Raw genomic sequence first — 20,141 nt, forward strand, 5'->3', positions numbered from 1 at the left:
TCTCTCTCTCTCTCTCTCTCTCTCTCTCTCTCTCTCTCTCTCTCTCTCTCTCTCTCTCTCTCTCTCTCTCTCTCCCCCCCCCCTCTCTCTCTTTCTCTCGTCGGCTGCACCAGCACGAGAAAGTTACGGCGGCACGTATGAACGCGCATTTATAACGCACGTTTACGCACACTGCTCTGCCGTACGTATACATGTCGCTTGGTCATCTCTTTAATGGCAGCGGGACGAAGATGTCTGGAGAACGCTGAAATTGATTATGAAGCATGCAATATTATTTTATTGTTACTCACGTGAAAATTTATGCAAACTTTTGGCCAGTTTCGGATAGACGGTAATTGTAACGATTGTGAAGAAAGGATTTAACACAAAAATTCAAAGTATTAAAATTTTAATAACTAAAATTTTCATACTCTTTAAGATCGTAAGATTCAAAAGTTACTAAAAAGGATAGATTCAAGAAGACTCGAGGATTTCAAAATCGATTTTAAAGTCGGAAAAAGCGACAAGTTGTGGAACTTGCGATAGTAAGATCTCAAGATCTAAAGATAAAGAATAAAAGATGTAAAAGTCTTATCGTTGAAGTGGAGCTGAAATCCAGAAACTTGAGAATAACATCACTAATTCAAAACATTTTAAAGTCTGCAATTCCGAACTTGAAAAATTGAGTGATGCCACTGGCCCCTGGTATCTTATATCTAACGACGATTCGAGCAGCCCTTCTATTACCTGTGCAATTAATCGATAGCTGAAATTTGTCCGAACTGATGCGGAATCGAAATTTCGTGGATTTATTCAACGGTGCGACCTAACCGGCACACATATTCCCATATGCACGCACACATGCGAATCATGTATCGCTCCGCGGGCGGCTGGTCGCAGACATGGGCGCTACAAATGGGCGGGCCAGCCCGTGGTGCCCTCGGGTCACAAGGAGGAAACGCGTAGCCCTGCCGGGGCCCTCCGGGTGCGAGAAGGACGCGAGAGGAAGAGCCGGAGAATGAGGGACAGAGGGGAGAAAGAAGGTGATGGCCGTAGGTTGGGGGAAGAAGGTAGCGTAGCTGGGATCTCAGAGGGGCCGGGGAAGAGGGGGTGGAGCGCCTCGAGGTAGAGGAGGCCCTATCAAGGTGAACCACTTACACTTTACCGACTGGATTACACTAAGCGATCGAACCCGGGGCCCGGCGGTAGGGTCCCGGTTGCGTGCAATCACCGGCGCTGGGAAAACGACCGATCGAGCCGGGCCTGAGCGCGTCACGGCCGAGCCCCGGCGAACAAGTCCCGTCCGCCACGGACCAACGTTCGCCAAGGTGGACCAACGTCCGTCAGCTGATGCCGGCGGACTGTTTGTGCGGGAATCCTTATCCGGCCGCTGCGCAGATCGAAGATAAAATAGTTTATTGCTTAATCGCCCGGGCCCGCCGCGCCGGTTCACGCAATACCCGACACGGGGTTGTGTCCAGTGACAATAATATAAAAGCCGCGCTGTCGACTCTCGTCCCGAATGACTATGCGCTTTATGCCGAGAATCGAACGTCCCGAAAGATCTTGCGGGATCGGAATAAAGGACTTGACGTTACGGCATATTGTAATCCTGAATTACTATCCCGTATATACTCGACGCTCAAATATCGTCGTTTGCTTTTTATAGTTTTATGTTCAGCTTCATTCTTAACAGAATTAAGATATCCATACGTTACATGTAAGATGAACCATTAAAAGAGAGTTTTTTTTAACTGCAATACAAATATAGATTCTACTTAAGATTCTTGACGTAAGAACGAAAAGTAATTATTTCATGATTTTACTATTTCACGGTTTTGAGTCTTTGAACGAGATTGATGCGGAAGGGCCCAAGTTCGAGCTCAAGGAAGCTCAAGGTAACGGTAGGCTTTTACCTGTGTCTCTCCCGTTAGTTGTTATACGGTGGCAGGAACGGATCACAGGAAATCTCGTGGTGTTTTACGAGCGGACAGTAATCCCCTACACAATCTCACATACGCGGAGCCGGGAAATTAGACGTCGCCGACTGTCGCATTATTTCGGGATCCGGCACGTCCAAAATGAACAAAAATTAACTCGCATCCGTCCTGCTTAAATCTCGACTATATTATTCGGTTAATACCTTCTTAATGCCGATACCCATTGCCCTTTTGTGAAATTACACGGTCACATAACATCCGTATTTTACGGCTGCTATAACAGCTGTATACTTTTCTTTTTAATTATAATATCCAAGATAATGTTTCGCTTAAAAGTTAATTTTCTAATCGCATCAACTTAGCAAGCGGCAAAAAGCTTACATTATGCAATACAATACACAACTTGTTGCCACTTTAGTGCTTTATCTCAATCTTTTCTTTGTTTTACCCTACAATGTAAAAGAAAATTTCTTTTCCAGCTATCGTCTCTCGATAGCTCATGGAGAGCGAGTGAAAACGCGAGATCTTGTTTGCGGCGCAGTTTAGAACAAGATTCGCGCCCGAGTAGATTCGCGTCCCAACACCGTCGACGATTCGCTATAAATTCCGCAAACGATCGAGGGTAGTTTAAGAAACGGATAAGCAGATTCATTCATTTTGTCGAGCGAGCTCTAATCTGGATCAAGACGGAAATACTCCAACGCGGTTTATCTCAGGGCATTTACATTAAAATGTGATTTTTATCAGTAATCTCACTGGAAATTGAATTAGCAAGTTTGAGACCCAAGCATTTTCTGTGCAGACGACAGAGTTGTGTGAAAACAAAGACGTGTGACAAGAGCATTTTATAATTGCAACTATTAACGCGCGCGTTGCATTTTTAAAAACTATGCACTTTAGTTATATCAGAGAAAGGCAGAGAGAAGAATGCTAACATCAAACAAATTATGTACAGTGTTATATGTTAAGTGTGCTTAAATCCATTATAAAAATAGATCATAGTGTTCAGAAAGTTTTAGATACAATACATTTACATACACGCAGCGATGGAGTGAGAATATAATAAGCAAGTTTGCAATAGAATATCTTGACGCGTGCCTTTCAATATACAGACAAATTTTTGCTTTTCTGTGTTATTGACTGACTATGAGAATGAATATTCGTGATCGAGAATATTTATGGCTGGAGTGAATATTAGTCCCATTGCTATGAATTGGAATTAAACAAAATTATGAGAAGAAATTGTAATTATTTAGGTAAATTTAGTTTATTGATAGAAATATATAATTTATAAAATTTTTTTTAAAAATGATGTTTGCAATTAACTCATTTCAAGGAAGTAAACAATTTTTTGTAATAAGTAATACTTATTTTTAAAATAAAATAAATGGTTTATTTACTAGAAATAAGAGGTTTATTTCAGTGAAATAGACATTATATGCCACAAATAAATGTTCAAAGACTTTTTCTCATAATAGGACACAACATAATTGCGTCAGAAGCGCGTGAAGGATTCACCTAATCAGTGTTTGCACTGTGGTACATTTTTTACTAAACCAGGAGTTAATCATACACGTGCCAATTAACGTGGTACAACTGATTCATGTAACCGACGAGATATGTTTGTTCGCGCATCGGAAGCCAAGGTTCGACATTGCGAATACATGCAGGCAGACCGCGAAATCTTGTAGCGAGGCGGCATCGCAAGTAGAAATCCACGGAGCGCATGCAGACGTAATTTATCTTCCAGAAATTGCCGTCGTAACATTCCGCTTGATAAATCCGCAAGTCGCTTTACGCGTAAAGACTTGTCTGCAATAAACGCGGATCGCAGGCCCTGCGGTAGTCTAGTAATTCTTACGGTGGATAAAAATAACAAAAACTCGTCCCTGCCTAAAATTTTTAATGATTAAAACGATCAAACGTTACGCATTAGCGTTGCGAGCATTATGAGAGGTAATCGAGCAGGTTATTGAACATAGACGCGCGACAGCGACGGTAGCGGGGATTACAGGGGTAGTCGCGCTTTTTGCAGCCGCTCGTTTCTCACGTTATACGTCGGCATGCTCTTCCAACTACCATTAAAGATATCATGTCTTTGGATCGGTTTGACCGCTCGACGCGCAGACAGAGAACGAGTTTTATCCACTATGCCCGGAAAGAAATACCTCGAATCAATGCGGAACCACTGCTCGGGATACTTATTTATAGTTCGACGGTTCATTTTTTATGTCCAGCTTGATTTTTTAATAAATGCTTCGCCCGATGATATATCATGATAAATTTCGGGGCTGTCTTGCCGCCGAGACAACTTTATTTAAATAAATTTCTGGAAAATAGCGATTAGCTTTTAGATAAATGGTAATATAAAGAATAAATAGATAAGCATTTATTGCATATAATAATGTTTTCCAAGGAAATTCGACGAAGGATATAAAATCAGCAGCAAGATGTACGAAATTTTAGGTTCATAATTGGAATTAGAACATCCGTAAATTAAATCATCTTTGTGTCAAGGCCGAATCGGACTAGCAATTGCAATTAGAGCACAGCAGCCAGCGATTTAATCGACTCTCATTGGCTAGAAGACAATCGCCAATCGCCAATCCCAATCTGCGCGTCGACAATTTGTTATACTTCGCCATATACAGCAGTTCGTTTTGTGAAAATTACGATTTACGTTTTTGAATTTTACATGCCACGTAAAGCACCTTTGACCATTTCGAAAAACTGTGTATTTCAAAAACAATAGAACGTGGCAGCATAAAAATTCTTCGCTTTCTCCGATTTAATGTTTAAAACTTCAAAGTAAGCGGCAGTGTAAACGCAAATAAAAATTTTACCGTCGATACAACGATTTTGTAGTTGATATTTCATTATTACCGAATTTGATTACTAAGTTATCCTGTTTATTCGGAGTTCGAGTATCGAAAACATCAATTTATACGAAATTACAGAAGCGTGCGTAGATTTCGCCTAAAATGCACGGCAAAGTTGAGGGCTACATAGGTAGTGAACGGCAGAGCATTCAGAGCAAATTCAAGGAACAACTTGGTTGTAGTGAAAATGAAACAACTTAAATGAAGTCAAAAGTTCGCGTGCGAGAAGAAGGTTTACTCGCAAATTGAACTTTAAGATACTTAGGCAACACTTGCGCAACACCACCGATGGCAGCATTGCAAGCAATGATTTATGTAATCCGACAATTTGAAGGCGCTATGGATTTTCCACAAATTTCTAAGGAGTTTTTTTCCAATTTCAATAATACTTTTCAATGAAACTTTATGAGAACTCTCTCCAACACGATTTGAATAATCATTCGTCGTATCCTACTCGATTGCTTATTTTTTACATAATTATTCGATGAAAAATAATGTAAGCGCAGATTTATTATATTTAATTATGACTCCAATATCGCAATGTGAAAAGATGAAGGTCGAAAGAAATTGACGCTCACGTATAAACATTTACGACAATTGATAAAATAATCGCAAGAATGCCTTCTATAAATCGTATTCTATGACACACTACTATTTAACAAATTAACAAAAAAATGCATCTATGAATGCATTTATTTATTCCCGAAACAAACTGTTAATTTCTACATAATGTAGGAAATATAAAGTAATTTATTAAATAATTAACACGCGATGGTATCCACGCTCCTTAAAATTAATTGAGTATTCAAGGTGATATTTTACCCAATTAAATATCACAATTAAGTACCACGGTAATATTATATAATGCACAAGAATATGAAGTAATCTGCAGAGCAATTATTTTGTGGTGCTTTGCGTGCCTCAAAATTACTCACGCATTTAAGCAGATGCAACTAATTGGATGAAAAAGATAACGCTAGCCGAGTATACAAGACGAAATCAAACACGTAACGTAAAATGATTTCTTTAACGATTTTTTCGCAACTATAACTTCGATTCCTCCCGAGATTGTACACCGACACGCGTAAACGGTGATTGCGTACGTCGTGCGTGTTACGCGCGCGTCACCTCGGGTTGCATCAGAGCGTGTATAATCGTCCTCGTCATCGTCATTAGAATGCACTTGACAGTTATACCCCCTGTCTTGCGTGTACTTTATACTTTATGCTTTATGCGCGATCTACGGCCGGTCCATGGCTCGGAGATCCCGTGTAATCTCTTACAAAAATACGTCGGCTGACCGACGGAATATTACGCAAAAATTGCCAGTATGTTAGCGTAATTACACGGCACTTAAGTTATTTAATCGCCTGTAATAATAATAAAAACTTGCTCTTTATAGCGGTTGAGCGAACGTCACCCGTACCGGTCCCTTCAGCGCCCTAAAATATCGCGCGCCATCTTCAACGTGATGAAGCTGAAGATGAAAGCAAGATGTTTCCGGTTAACTCCGCTTCTTCAGCCGGGCTGCCTTAAAAACCGGCTGTTACGTTTAGTAACTTTTGAGAAACAACGGAAAACAAACCATACGATATTAAATTGGTATATCTGTAACAATATTCGTCGATCGAACAAACAAAGCTGAGATTGTCAAGAAAAAGATTTAAGATTTACTACAAAATTCGTTGTAAAATCAATATAAGATTCGAAAATATATTTGACCACTTTCATTATTAAAATCATAAATATAAAGGAGTCAATTTAAAGATTCATGATACTTGATGCAAATACAATATGATGAGAGAGAGAGAGAGAGAGAGAGAGAATCCAATAATTAAATTAGAAGCGGCCATTTTTTAATAAAATATTTATTTGTATTAAAGTTGTTTGCATTATATTTTTATTGAATAAGTATAAAAAATTTGTTTCATTAATATTATTGTCTCCTTTATTTGTTTCGGTAAAACCTTATGCTTTCGTTGCTTGATTTGATTTTCAATTTACCGGACGTGCCTTAATAGCGCTCGAAAGAACGTTTGTCGCTCGAAACGCCATTGCGATGCTACACCGGCGTCGCGGTAATTTTGTAATTTTAGCAATTAATTGTTGTCATGGGTGAGCGGTAATGAAATCACGCGTAGGTCGTTTTCCTGGGCCAAGGTTAATGGAATTAAAGCCCGCCGTCGCACGAGATCACTTTCCTTGCTCGGAAATCGTTTTCAAAGTGGAAGGCATCGCGTAATCTACGATTCTCACGTAGAAACGTTTCACCGCAGAATGATTGCCTATGTTTCGCGATAAAATCTCTACACACTTTGTAATATATTCGTTGACCCTCATAACTTTTATTTATTGCAGTATTATTTTTTATTTATTTTGATTAATGTTAAAGGGAGTAACAGATTAATGTACTGTGGGAGTTAGAAAGCACAAATTATTTTTCTACTTCATTAAACATTATTGTAATATTACTAGTACATGACTAATTAACATATTTATTTTAATAAATATGTCACCTCTGTACAAATGCTAGAGCAGCGACATGATATTATTAAAAATATTATAATGAAGTTTATAATGCAATGAATTTGGTCAAAATGAAAATTAGTGCCAAAAAAATTATCACCATCTTCCATCAGTCGCATAATCAACGTATATTACTAGGGTTACAAATTAAAAATAATTTATAATATTTCTATAGTGTGTCCCTTAGGATTTCGGTAAGACAGGTTTATTCTCAATTTATTTATCATTCGAATTTGCCGAATGGCTAAAGAGTTTGTTCTATTATTCCTACGAACGATCGAGGCGGATGAATCACGCTTGATCCTACCGTGCGAAGGGAACGCGACGTCCACGTGGATGATACAAATATTGGGACCGTGTACGCTCAATGTGTCGCGCGACACACGAGCGTGGATCAATACGTCAGTGTGCGTACGTCCGCTGCACGCCCGTAGCGGCTGCGAATGCTGCACGCACGTGCGGCGTGCGCGTGCACGGATACAAAGCTCAGTGCAGAAGCACGCCAAACATTTATACCTCTATTCATTCCCGTCTAGTTAAGGGTCGAGACCCCTGACGGATGTCGCTTTCTGCCGTTTAAATTGTCCCGGCAGTTTTCGTTGCGCGAACGAAAGATTTGCCGGATCCCCAGTAAAGAAGCCTACGAGAGCTTTGTAATTCGACTCAGCATTGATCAAGTTAGGTTCCTAGTACCGCTGAATATCAAAGAGAAGACAATTCGTATGAATGGTTTAACTGCGAAGAAACAAGTCTGACGTTTCGCGCTTCGAAGAATCGTACAATTTTGCGCACTTTCCCAGTGAGTAACGTCGAATCGACGTCCCAACCGTCAGTTTTAGAAAATAATTAAGTTCTGGAACTTTATTTTTTGTATTAAATTACTACGTTCAACTGTGTTCACGTTCTGAATACTTTGAACATCTTATTGGAGAGAACTGCCAAGATAATACAAAATTTAATGCAAAAAATAAAATTCCAAAAGTTTTAATTATTTTCGAACACTGACGGCCGGGACGTGGTTTCGATCCCATTGACTTTGATTCGACGTTGATGCGACGTTGATTCGACATTAGTGTTTTTACTGGGTTATGAAGTTATCAATATGATCTTATACGGTAAAGCGCCTGCTAACGAAGACTAATATCGCAACTCGTCGCGACGTTAGACCACGCATTCAATATTTAAATGTACGTAATTGTAATAAATGCCACAACACACGGTGTTCATTTTCATAGATTCACTTTTGGCGTAAATCTCGATTCCTTTTTATTATATTTTCGATGCGCAGCGCACCGATGGTATATTACACATCGCCATTCCAGTTACCGCTTTTACGACCCTCCGCGATTTTTTCTATTTCCGCGCCACTCGTCTCGTCTCTCCTCGCCTCTTACCCCGTTGTAGTTTCAAGTGCTCGTAATTTACGATAACATTCGCATTGTTTCGCGAATACAATCGCGGCTCGTGTTCCGTGAAATGGGATCTGGCTTCCTCTCTTTCTCCCCCCTCTCTCTCTCTCTCTCTCTGTCTCCCTTTCTCTCCTCGCTGCGCTCTCATGTCGTACATCAAAATAATAGTGCGCGATTAGACCGGAAGACATTATACCGGACAAAGTAGCGAGCGATGCGTTCGACCGGGCTCGACGTATTATGCCGATTATTTATGACGTTGGCGAACCGCGCGCTGAGAAACGCGTCGACGGAGCGACCGGACAGATTTTCGTTAACACAGATCGTCTTTCCTGCCACGTGGCGCGAGAGGGACGTATTTATAAATCGCTTCCGATACGCGCCGACGAGAAAGTCGCGCCACGCGCGCGCCTGCTTCGAATTTACGGCAGTCCGCCCGCGGTTTTGCCATTTTCACGCTTCGCATTTTCGCAATGCGCCGCAAATAAACCCCGCCGTGAAATTTGGAAAAAAACGCCCGTTAATGCTTTTTTCCTCGACGCGCGAATTAGCCTGACGATTATACGCACGGAGTTACAGCGCTCTCTGCGGATTCCCCCGCGTCGACATAAATTATTTCGTGCATTTTCGGATTGAAGTAGACGAATGTTCGCGATGGCTCGGGAGACGGGAGGTAATAATGCAATATTTAATCGCTTTAAATACGGCGCGCGGGCAATGGTAAATGTCACGAATTCGCTATGATATCCGCTTTATGCGCGTGCAGCTTCGTTTATTATAATTCTTTCCACGTAGTTGATGCGAGCCGACGTTAATTCCGACGTAATCGGCAAAAATTTCACTTTTATTTCCCCGAATTTTATTTGCAGCAATTAACAACCTTTTTACGAGAAACGAGGCGCAATGAGATAAATTATCAACCGGTGTGGTCCGGGGAGGGGAAAAAAAAGTACGTATCTTCACAGTCGTGGGTGTCCTTCCATCGCACGCCTCATAGGACCGTATGTTGAATTGCTTCCGATTGCCAGACGGAGCGGCACGCGTGCTCGCGGGCTGCTTTAAATTTACGACGATTTTTTCGGTCCTCGTCGAGTTCCTGGACTCATCTCCTCCACTTGTCCCGTAAAACGCGAGCCGTTAAACCGTGGCTTTCTCCCTCGCGGAGCTCGCCACTTTAGCGTCTCGACGCCTCTCGACGGTTCTAGTCTCTCTCTCTCGCTCTCTCTTCCTCTTCCTCTCTCGGCCGATTCTTTTTGCTCTCTCACGTGTCGCCGGCTTGTTTTGTCTCTCGAGGAGAAGCGCGCCGATTTATGAGAACGGCCCTCGAAATTCTCGTAAATTTCGAAAAGCACCTGATATTTGTCTTTCCGCTGCGTGAAACTAGACAGCTGGAATTTCCTTGTGGTTAAATGCGGAGAGAAAGTATTCTGTCCAAGTGGATTAATAGTTGACACGGTAACTTCGTTACGCGAACTATTGAGACAAGGTGGGCTAAGAGATATTCAATTATACTATTTCTCCCCACTCTGCTTACAATTTTATCCTCGGAATTTGTATGCGCCGGCAACTTTTGTACGCGCATACACATACACGCAGTTCAGCAATTGTATTAAATGTGATATTGCGTTAATTATATCAGATTTGACATAAACATTTTACTTATCTGCTGTTCTACCGCTAATGAATTGAATACTTCATACAACCTTTATCATTTTTATAGCATTCTATTTACAAATTCCGCCTGTAATTCCTTTTTTTGATAGATGGGTTTGCCTTACTCTTATTTAATTCGCTTCTTAATTAGCTCATTTATTATTGGTTAAACAGAATTATAATTTTGTTTTTTCATATTATAAAGCTTATTAACTGTCGCACTGACAAATATCCTCGAGCATGCATTAAGGAATGCGTTCTCGAATGCGCCCGAGAAGACGTCGTTGAGGGTCAAGCTCCGTAGGCGGCCCAGAATAATTTCTATTTGGATCATTAGAAGACAAAACGTGTCCACGTATGTTCGGCGATGCTATCTCAACAACAAGATCGGTAAGGGACTGAAACGGCGTGTTGCTCGTGTAAACGGTAGACAAGCAAGAGAAAGAAAGAGAGGAAGAGAGAGGGTTCCACCGCGAAGAAGCATCGGCGAACCGACCAGCGGGGCAGGTTCTCTCGGACCTCCGAAGGGAACGAGAGCGAGGAGAGGCACGAAGGGAGAGAGAGAGGGAAGGGAAGAGAAAGGGGAGAAAAAAAAAGGAGGGATCGAGAGTTATTACGAACAGAGGTTACGTGCTCGTAACTGCGGAATATCGGCTGTGTGTCGGGATCGGCGGTGTGTGTTTCGCCAAACTGAAATGAACCGCCGTGTATTACAAAGTCGCTTTGTGATGTTTTTTGCTGCGATTTTCTGCCGGGTTTATAGAGAGCGCGGTTCGCGCGGCGTGGCGCGGGACGTGAATTCGCGCGAATGTGGGAACCCGTCCTCGTGGTTTTGCAAGATTTGAAACAGTCATTACGCGGTTGATTCTGCACTGTTTTAATCAAAGTCGGATGCTTCCTAACGAAAGGTACATTTGCGAATTTATTAAGGCGAGCCAAATGTAACAAATGCACTACGCGAAAGAGAGTATAATTTTGGAATCTGCTTGTTAATATGAAAAAAAAAGAAACGAAATGATTCAGTGTAAAAAGGTGGCGGATTAATATTAAACATTGCGAGCATGCAAGTACAAAAGTAAAAGTGCTTTGTTTCGTATGTTTTAGAGAAGTTAGTATCTAAAGCAGTAAATGCTCGTCACATTCGTGAGAAGCTCGATGTAGGCATAAGTGATTATGAAGTTAATAATAGCTTTAATCACATCTTTGACGACTAGATAATAACGTCAGTTTCTGTACTTTATATGCAGTCAGAATAGCAACGACTTGTACATTAAACGTTTTACCCGTCATTATACACTCCGAGGACACATCTCTCGCATAGTTGAACATATAATCTTCGAAGATTACGCACAATTATCTTTCACTAGCATTGGCATTATAAATGGCAATGTATTCACTCTAAGCAAAATCTAAAGTTCGAGATCGATGTTTCAGCGACCCTTTTACAAAGATCTTTATTGCACAACGTGAAAGCTTGCTCGAAATTAAGAAACATAATCTACAAAGAAATTAATTCAACTGTTAAAATATTAAAAATTCTTTTACTCACTTTCTGCGTTTTATAATGTACATATGTGATATTAAAGAAAATGTCTACACCAATCTTTATTATTTTTATGTCCAGTATATATTAACGTAAAGAATACTAAAATTGTGTACAATATATAAAGAAGACTGCGGGTACGATCGGAAAAGCATATTGATATCAGCGTCGCTCTGCATGGCACCTGACGTCATCAAAGAACGATTCCAATTATGCAATGTCGGAGGTAGCCGCAGCCCGAGCGCGCGTTCGAGAGAGGCGTTTCTTGTCACCAACGTTAGATTCCAACAGACTGAGCATTTGTACATATATTATGATTGGCCACGTCGATACCGTTGGATTCAGTCGACCATGAACACGATGCATCCTGACAGGTATACCGGCGACTTTGCGTAAGTACGGTAGTTCCGGAAAACGTGTCTCCTTTGTAACGAACGTGATCGCATCCGAGCACCGTGATATATTATTTCCCAATGAACTCGGATAAATTTAAATCGAGACAGAATTAGGTTGTTATTTGAATCATCGACGAAAATACTTTTGCCTTACCCTTTGGTCGCCTTTTCGAGAGGATAAAGAATCGTAGGAAAAGAGAGAAGAAATGAGGGATAAAAGAACAGAGGGAGGATAGGAGATGAAGTAGAAATATACAAATATGGGTCGTATCTCGGAGTCGGGAGTTTATCTTTTGTCTCTCGCAGTCTCCAAAACTTCCATCTTTCTCCTCTCCCTTTTTCTTTTTATGTCTCCCGCCTTTCCCTCCGTGATTCCCTCCGCTGCCTCAATCGGGAATCCTCCGGTTTCTTATTATTCTCCCGTCGTGCGCCATTGTACACACCGGACAAAGCATCACGGAGACAGCCCTGCTGCCTTATCCGCTCGAGATATTTGGCAATATCCGAATGAACGATCGACCGGAGAGACAACCCGGGAAGGGACGCGACGAAGGGAGGCAGGGCGAATTAAAAAGGAACGCGCGGGAGAGATTGCATCTGCAATCGCAACGGTGCAACGTCAGATTTTCGTCCAATCGCGAGCCATTTGGATCGCAAGAAACGTCCTTGTTTGCTCTCGTCAACTCTCTTTCGAGCTCCGTGCAGCGAATCTTCCGGATTATCGTATCACGGCATCATTTATCGAAAACTAGAAGTGGTGTCGTATCCAAAGCATTCCGAACCTCTCAGATGCCAAGTCAACCTTTCAGTGTTAAGGTCTGCCCGTTGTATCGCAAACTCGGCCACGTACCAGGCTCCCGAATAAGATAAATTTTCTGAACGCAATGTATATTACAATTGAGAGTCCCCTCTTTCTTTGCACAGCAAAAGATTTGAGATTGAAGATATAGACGTGCATTGCGTACGAAACTTGTGCATACGTGCTGGATTTTCGGGCAATGATTACAGATAATGATTCTCGCAGGATATAATCGTCGACGAGACGAGGGGGCGAAAGGGACAGATTTTAGCCCGGCCAACGGGTCCCACCGGGGGCGTGCGCCGGGCCCCGGGTCCCGGGTCCCGGGCCCCGGGCCCGGCCGCGCAGCACGAAAGGCGAAAAGTCATTCGAGGGAATGACGGAGATCTCGGAGGATGATTGCACGCTGAGGGACGCGTGTACGTGTCCGTGCGCGAGCGAGTGGTGTCTAATGAGGGCAGACCGCCCTGCAGGCGAAATGCAGGCGGGCCCGAGCTCCGCGCGGGCCCCTCTCCGACGCGGCGGAACCCGGGCCGGGTATAACCGGACAGAAGCCGACGCGCGGCGTACTCTCGTATGCAAGAATGCCCCGGCTTCTCGGCCAAGTTGTAAATAGTTATTTGGAATGACAGTCGAATTTCGTCCGGCCGGTAAATTCGTCGCGGGAGAGCCGGGGCGCGCAGCGAGCCCTCCGTTCCGTCTCGCGAGGGCCGCCGCTCTCCCGCGTCGATGGCTCGCGAAATGCGCGGGGACGAGGCACGAGGGACCTTCAATCTGACTCGCGAAACGCGCCGGGACACCTGAGTTCGCGTTGATATCGCGAGAAATTATCGTAGCCTCAATTGAACATCTGCATAAATTGTATTCTTAATAATATTTCATTGTAGAATGATTTTTCATCTTTATTCAATTTTTGGCAACTCTGCTCTAAATGTATTTTACTCGTTCGCATTGTAGTCGGTATTGTTTTTTTTTTGTATTGTAGATATACAGTATAACAAACTCAATTAAAAACATTATTGAAACTATTCGTAATCCTGTCCACGTTGTATAAAAAAAACACACTGAAGGTATTTTTAGTTATTACATGCAATATTTGTGTTTGGCCAGAAATATCTATAAATGCGTACAGTAAGTACGAGTTTATTTAACACATATAAGTAGAACATACCATTTCGTTTAATACATATCAGTTGTTAAAATATAAGTAACTTATTTTAAATGAAACTTTTTATAAATATTTTTAATATAAACAGCATGTATTTAACCGCTTAGATTAAACGCGAATGAGGAATGCGAACAAATAACCATCGCATTTGTTTATTGGCGCATTACGATGACTAAGTGCCGTTTAAAGCTCGTTGTAAAAAAGTGGAGAGTGGTCCGTCGCGAAATTAACTGATTATTTCGTCGCAATAAAACGTGCCACAGCGCGGAGGATGACTCTGCATTTGTCGTTCTCATCGTTGCAATTATTATGGCGGAGACTAAACGAGATAGAGAGAGAGAGAGGGGGGGGGGGTCGGAGAGAAAGTGAGAGAGAAAGAATATATGTGTGCTCGAAAAGGAAAACGACGCCTTAAATATCTTCACCAGCAATTATATTCCGCAAGAATGTTAAGGATATTACCCAACTGATGCACACAAGAATGACGTCAGACCTCACCACAGCCGGATACTCGGCAAACAAATCGGTAAATTAAGAGCAAATGTTCGGAGAATTGCTGCGTGCTCACATCTTATTCCGCGCGTTAAACGATCCCTATATTTCACGCGAGAGGGCGAATTATATTTATCAGCTTAATTCATCCGCTCACGTTTTTGAAATAGAACGCAAAAGGCTAAAACAAATACTCGTTGATTACTGAAACTCATCCCCTATGTATAAAATATGGTTGTATAGAACGAGTCGATTGGCAAATTGCATTCTTTAAATATAACTCGATAGTTTAGCATGTACATTTTATACATTGATCACGAGACGGCGATTAAAATACGATTACAAATCATTAATGGTGACAGTGCGTCGATTGTCAATAATTTTGAAACAGAAGCGTATGATACTTAAGAGTTAATAAATATGTAATACCTCCACTCTATGAACACAGCTGCGCGGACGCAGCACAATAAGCGTACGGCGCGGTTAATTCCACGCTCATTTGCATTTTGCGAAGAGTATGAATTTGAATTCGAACGCGGCTAATTCGCGACGTTCGCGATTAATCGCCGACCAGCCGCGCACTCGCGAACTGGATATCTAACATGGGCGAACAATTTCTGCTGGAGATTATGCCGAGGTGGCTTATGCTGCGCGAGGAAGCGCGTAAAACGTAACGATGGAAGGAGCACGGAGGGGATGGGCGCGGGATACATATGCCCTCTGTAAAATTCAGAACGCGGAAACACGGTCTCTCCCTATAAAATTGTAAAATAATACCCAGCGTAAAACCCCCGATGGCGTCGCTCTAAATCCACAGCGTTCACTCCCTCCCGCCCTCCCCTCTCTCTCTCTCTCTCTCTGCTCGAAATCCACCCCTCTTCTCCAAAGCGCCTGGTCGAAATAATTGAGGCCCGTGTACCCCGCCCACGCGGCACAATCTCGTTATGATTTTATTACAGCTTACGAGCCGATTTCATCTCATTCGATGGCCGATTATGTATCAGAGGATACATTTTAATGGCGCATACATTCCCGTCAGACCCGATAAATGTTGTTACATCCCGGCGAGATCCGGTGGACGTGAAAACGCATGGATGAGCTGTAAGAATTGAAAGCGGTACACCTGTGGCCGAATAATAATCAATTTTTCGGACTCGAAAGTTAATTTTTTTTGTACGCTTTAATTAATGTAAAGTTTTTGTGAGTGTTTCATGGTTTTCATAAGTGTCTCGATAAAAAATATTATATCTTTTACGTCTATTCTCTCTATTAAATTATGATATACCGCAGTGGGTAGAAAATACGAAATTTCTTTTATATGTGATTGCGTTAAAAATACAATTGACTTTTTTCTCATCGCGATTTTCCATATATAACTTCCAGAATGGTGTGGTGCGCTGGAATTTACCGAATTTTCTACCGAACCGCCCAACTACAGTAAAAGGGCGAAGATAAAAAAGGGTATAGGAAAATGGCGCGACGGTGTTTCCGTCGATAAGAACAAACGCTTCAAATGCGCCGGCCGTTAATTAAAAAGTAATAAGCCCGGCCCGCGGGCTTATCGATGGTGCGCTTAAACTACGCCCGACGTTGTTTTCCTTTAATTTCACCCAGTTTCGGACTGGAGCGTAATAATAATGTCTCGCGAAACTCACCCGTTAGATAACCAGCGTAGGGGTTTACGACCACGTTGGTTACACGTACTAGAAGTTGCGGAATAAAAGAGTTAGGCTCCTTGAGTTTGAATCAGGTAATGAATGGATTCCTCGTTTCACAGAGGTGATTGTAACACGTTAGCGAACGATGGCGCAAACTTGTAAGTAAAATGGTACCGACGCTTATTTCTCGACTTTGGAATGCGCGAAAGCGAAATGTAATCTTAAACACAGGTGACAAACGATATTATTCGACACAACTGGCTATAATTTTAATTCGAAGAAATTTTTATTGCCAAAAGTATTACCGCAGCCAAAGTTTGAACCTGGACCTCCCTCACACTGGCGGGCGTCTCATCAATTCACTAAAACAAAGGTGTTTTCTGTGGGAGTTTTCCCGAAATCTACGAAACGATTTCACTTAATAATTAATAATGACATGGGAAAGTCAGTTCTTGTATTCGCGTTTGATTTATATTACGGTAATACGATCTACAATTACTTTTGTAAATTAAGAATTAAAAACATAGCGTAACAGTCAACCTACATATAGATATAGTTATTTAAAGATAGCTGTAGCCGAATATAATCGGATATAACTGTTATTTCGCAAAATGAACTTTAACGTGGCACATCTAAATACTCCTGTATGTCGACACATTAGCTTTTCGCTATGACTTGTTAATTACCGTGGATTTATTCTCCGTTCGAATTTCGTGACATTTAATTTAATTGAAGCTGTACAGTTGGTGGTCGTAACTAGAGAGCTCGGCTGATATTACATAAAATATTTAATAATTTTGATAAATTAAATTCCAGGTTTCTGGATAAATAATGATGTATCAATTTCCAATTATCTATGAAAAAATTAATAAAAGTATTAATTTTAAGTATTAATTAAAAATCAACAATTGTCGAGTTCTTTAGAATATTTGGAGAATCGAGTTCTTTAAAATTTGTATGAAAAAAAAACACTCCCTTTCTCTCTTCCTCTCCCTTTTTTTCTTCTGAAAAATAAATATCTTACGTTAACATTGGAAACAATTGCCAAACGCTTGGACCATTTTATATTGCGGAAATTGCGTGTAACTCGGAAAGAAAAAAAAATGGATTTATGAGCTCCCCGAATATTCTCCGTGCGGTCCCTGAAACCGACCAAAGAAGAAGGGTTGAGAGGGGAAGAAGGACGAAGTCGCCCGGTATGCAGTCTCGTCCGTCGTTCGTTAGAGGTGACATGGTGGCTTCCTCGTTGAATCCTGCAGGCAGCAGGAGGGAGCGCTGAGGTCCCGGTTTGATGAAATGGTAGCCGAGTAATTGAAATCTTGTGTTCCTTACAGAGTCGATACGACGTTTGTGGGGGTCTCTTATTCCTACGGTCCCCTTCTTTCTTTCTCCCTTCCCGCATTCTCTCCCTCTGTGTCTTCCCTCTCCTCCCTTTCACTCCCGTTATCTCCTCCTCCGAATCCTCCTGTTACTCATTCTCCCGAAAAGATATCCGGACTCGTTCACGTGTCACGTCCGTGGAACGCGAACGCGAGCAGGTAGGGCCCCGAGTCCTAAGTTACCGGCTCGAGACTATAAGCCGATTATATCTTCCCAAATATTGAGACGTGCCTCCTGTGGACCAAAACCAGCTTGACTCTCCCCCTCCCCCGCCCTCCCTCTCCCCGAGAATCTCGGCAACTCGCGATCACTGAAACTAGAGGAAACCATAGGAGACTGAAGCGAGTAGAATAGCGAATAATTATTGGAGGGTAGGGCACGTTCGAGAGACGAAAATTAGAGCAGACACATCGGAAAGTAAATCTCTGTTAGAAAATGCAATAGTTTTAGCATATGTAATTATGTGCAATTTTATCATTGATCACGTAATTTCAAAATTATTTAAGTTTAACTATTGTGCTCTGAAAGGAGAGTCAATTTATCATTTTAATCATCGAATATATTGCCGTAATGTGCTAATGTAATTAACGCAATAGATTTGTCGTTCTAAATTGTGAGATAAATTACTGTAAAAAGAAATTGTTCTTGAATATACCGAAAATGATCAAGAACCGATTTGCCCAGCGTTTTAGCTTCTCGCTTCGAGTCAATATTGATTCCTCGGCAACAATTCCGCTTACACCGCGCACACTGCGTTCTTTTCCGTATTGACATGCAAACTGGTGGTGCAACTGGATTCCAACGAACCGGATCCGCGGAAAAGAATTTTTCCCGGATTTTTCTCAATACCGCGCGGTAATTAAGGATTAATCTCGATCGCTTTATCTAATACAAAGATAATGTTGCGTCCGGGGCTTTAACTTACCTTTCCGCGGAGGAAGCCACGGCTGCATCGGCGACGCATCGGGCCGCAAATTTACCGGAAGCACGCAAACGATGACAAAACGCCCGCGCGTCTCGCTAATTAGTATCGCGGGAAATACAAACGAGCTCCAGGAAATCGACGAGGGCCGTTGCCTCTGATACTTTTTAGCAGTTCGCTCAGGGAAGATAAGAGCGGCGTAGTCCTTTCTGCGTAGCGTATGCAAACCGTAATCGTATATATCGTTTTCTTACAGGTAGTCGCGAGATACCGAAGCTCCCATGCGGAGGACTGGTCTTACGAAGCGGGTAGAAATATCCCGATCGGCGCCGGAAGCGGAATAACAGCTTGCGCACACTGTGGAGATACCGTAAGACAATAAATAAAAGGCGCATCTGGAAAGATTCATCTCTCCACGAAGTATTACTTTGATGAATGCTCGGCCGAAATGATACGTGCCTCGGCATGCATCTTACGTTACAGTTACGAAACGCTGACACAACAACGCACAAAAGTTGCAGAATAATTGCATATGAATATCTTAACATTCGCACAACGCGGCTACGGGAATTACATTGTACCTGATTGATCATCCAAATATAGACAGAGCTGTGCTTAACGCTAATAAAGACCTTTTTCTTTCTCTTTCGAACCTTTACACGATTTCCATCAACCAAATTCAACGCGGAGAAAGTTTCTAAGAATTCGGACGACCACTCAAGACTGGTCCCATAGCGTGTACCCTTATCGCGTGGAGATTTTTTTAAGCTGGTACGACGACATGCAGCTGCTGGCATGCGTAGCGCAGCGCTGACGCATTTTATTAAGCGGACATTGATTCCACCCTCTGCCGAAATGACGAAAATGATGAGTCCATTAACTGCAGAACTACTCCTGATCATAAGGTAGCAAGTGTTTGTCACGACGAGTTTCTAAAATATTCAATTAATAATTATATTTTATGCAAAATTTGTGAAAGCATTTTATTTCGAAACAGTTGGCTTTATTAGAATTTTAAATGTTGCCCGCACAATGTGCAAACACCTTATAGATATACTAGTGCGCAGGGTTGGGAAAGTTACTTTATAAAAGTATCTTACAGTTACAGTTTCTTTTTCCTAAAAATGTAACTAGTTACAATTACAAGTTACCAATTCTGAAAAGTAACGCGTTCCAGTTACGGTTACTCGAAAAGTAACGAGTCGTTACTTTGCAGTTACTTTCTTGCAATAAAAATAAAACTATCAAATCGACATTTGAAATGTATAGTGTCGATAAAGGCGTTTAGGGAGTATTTTGCGATCCATGTCTATAGGAAACTTTTTGTTCAGAATTAAATTTCCTATAAAATCTCAAGGTCTGGCCGGAACGTTCGGGGCCACCCTGTATATAAAGTAA

This window comes from Vollenhovia emeryi, unplaced genomic scaffold, assembly GCF_000949405.1.
Source record: "Vollenhovia emeryi isolate VEMERY1.0 unplaced genomic scaffold, V.emery_V1.0 DF939176.1, whole genome shotgun sequence".
Classification (NCBI taxonomy): Eukaryota; Metazoa; Arthropoda; class Insecta; order Hymenoptera; family Formicidae; genus Vollenhovia; species Vollenhovia emeryi.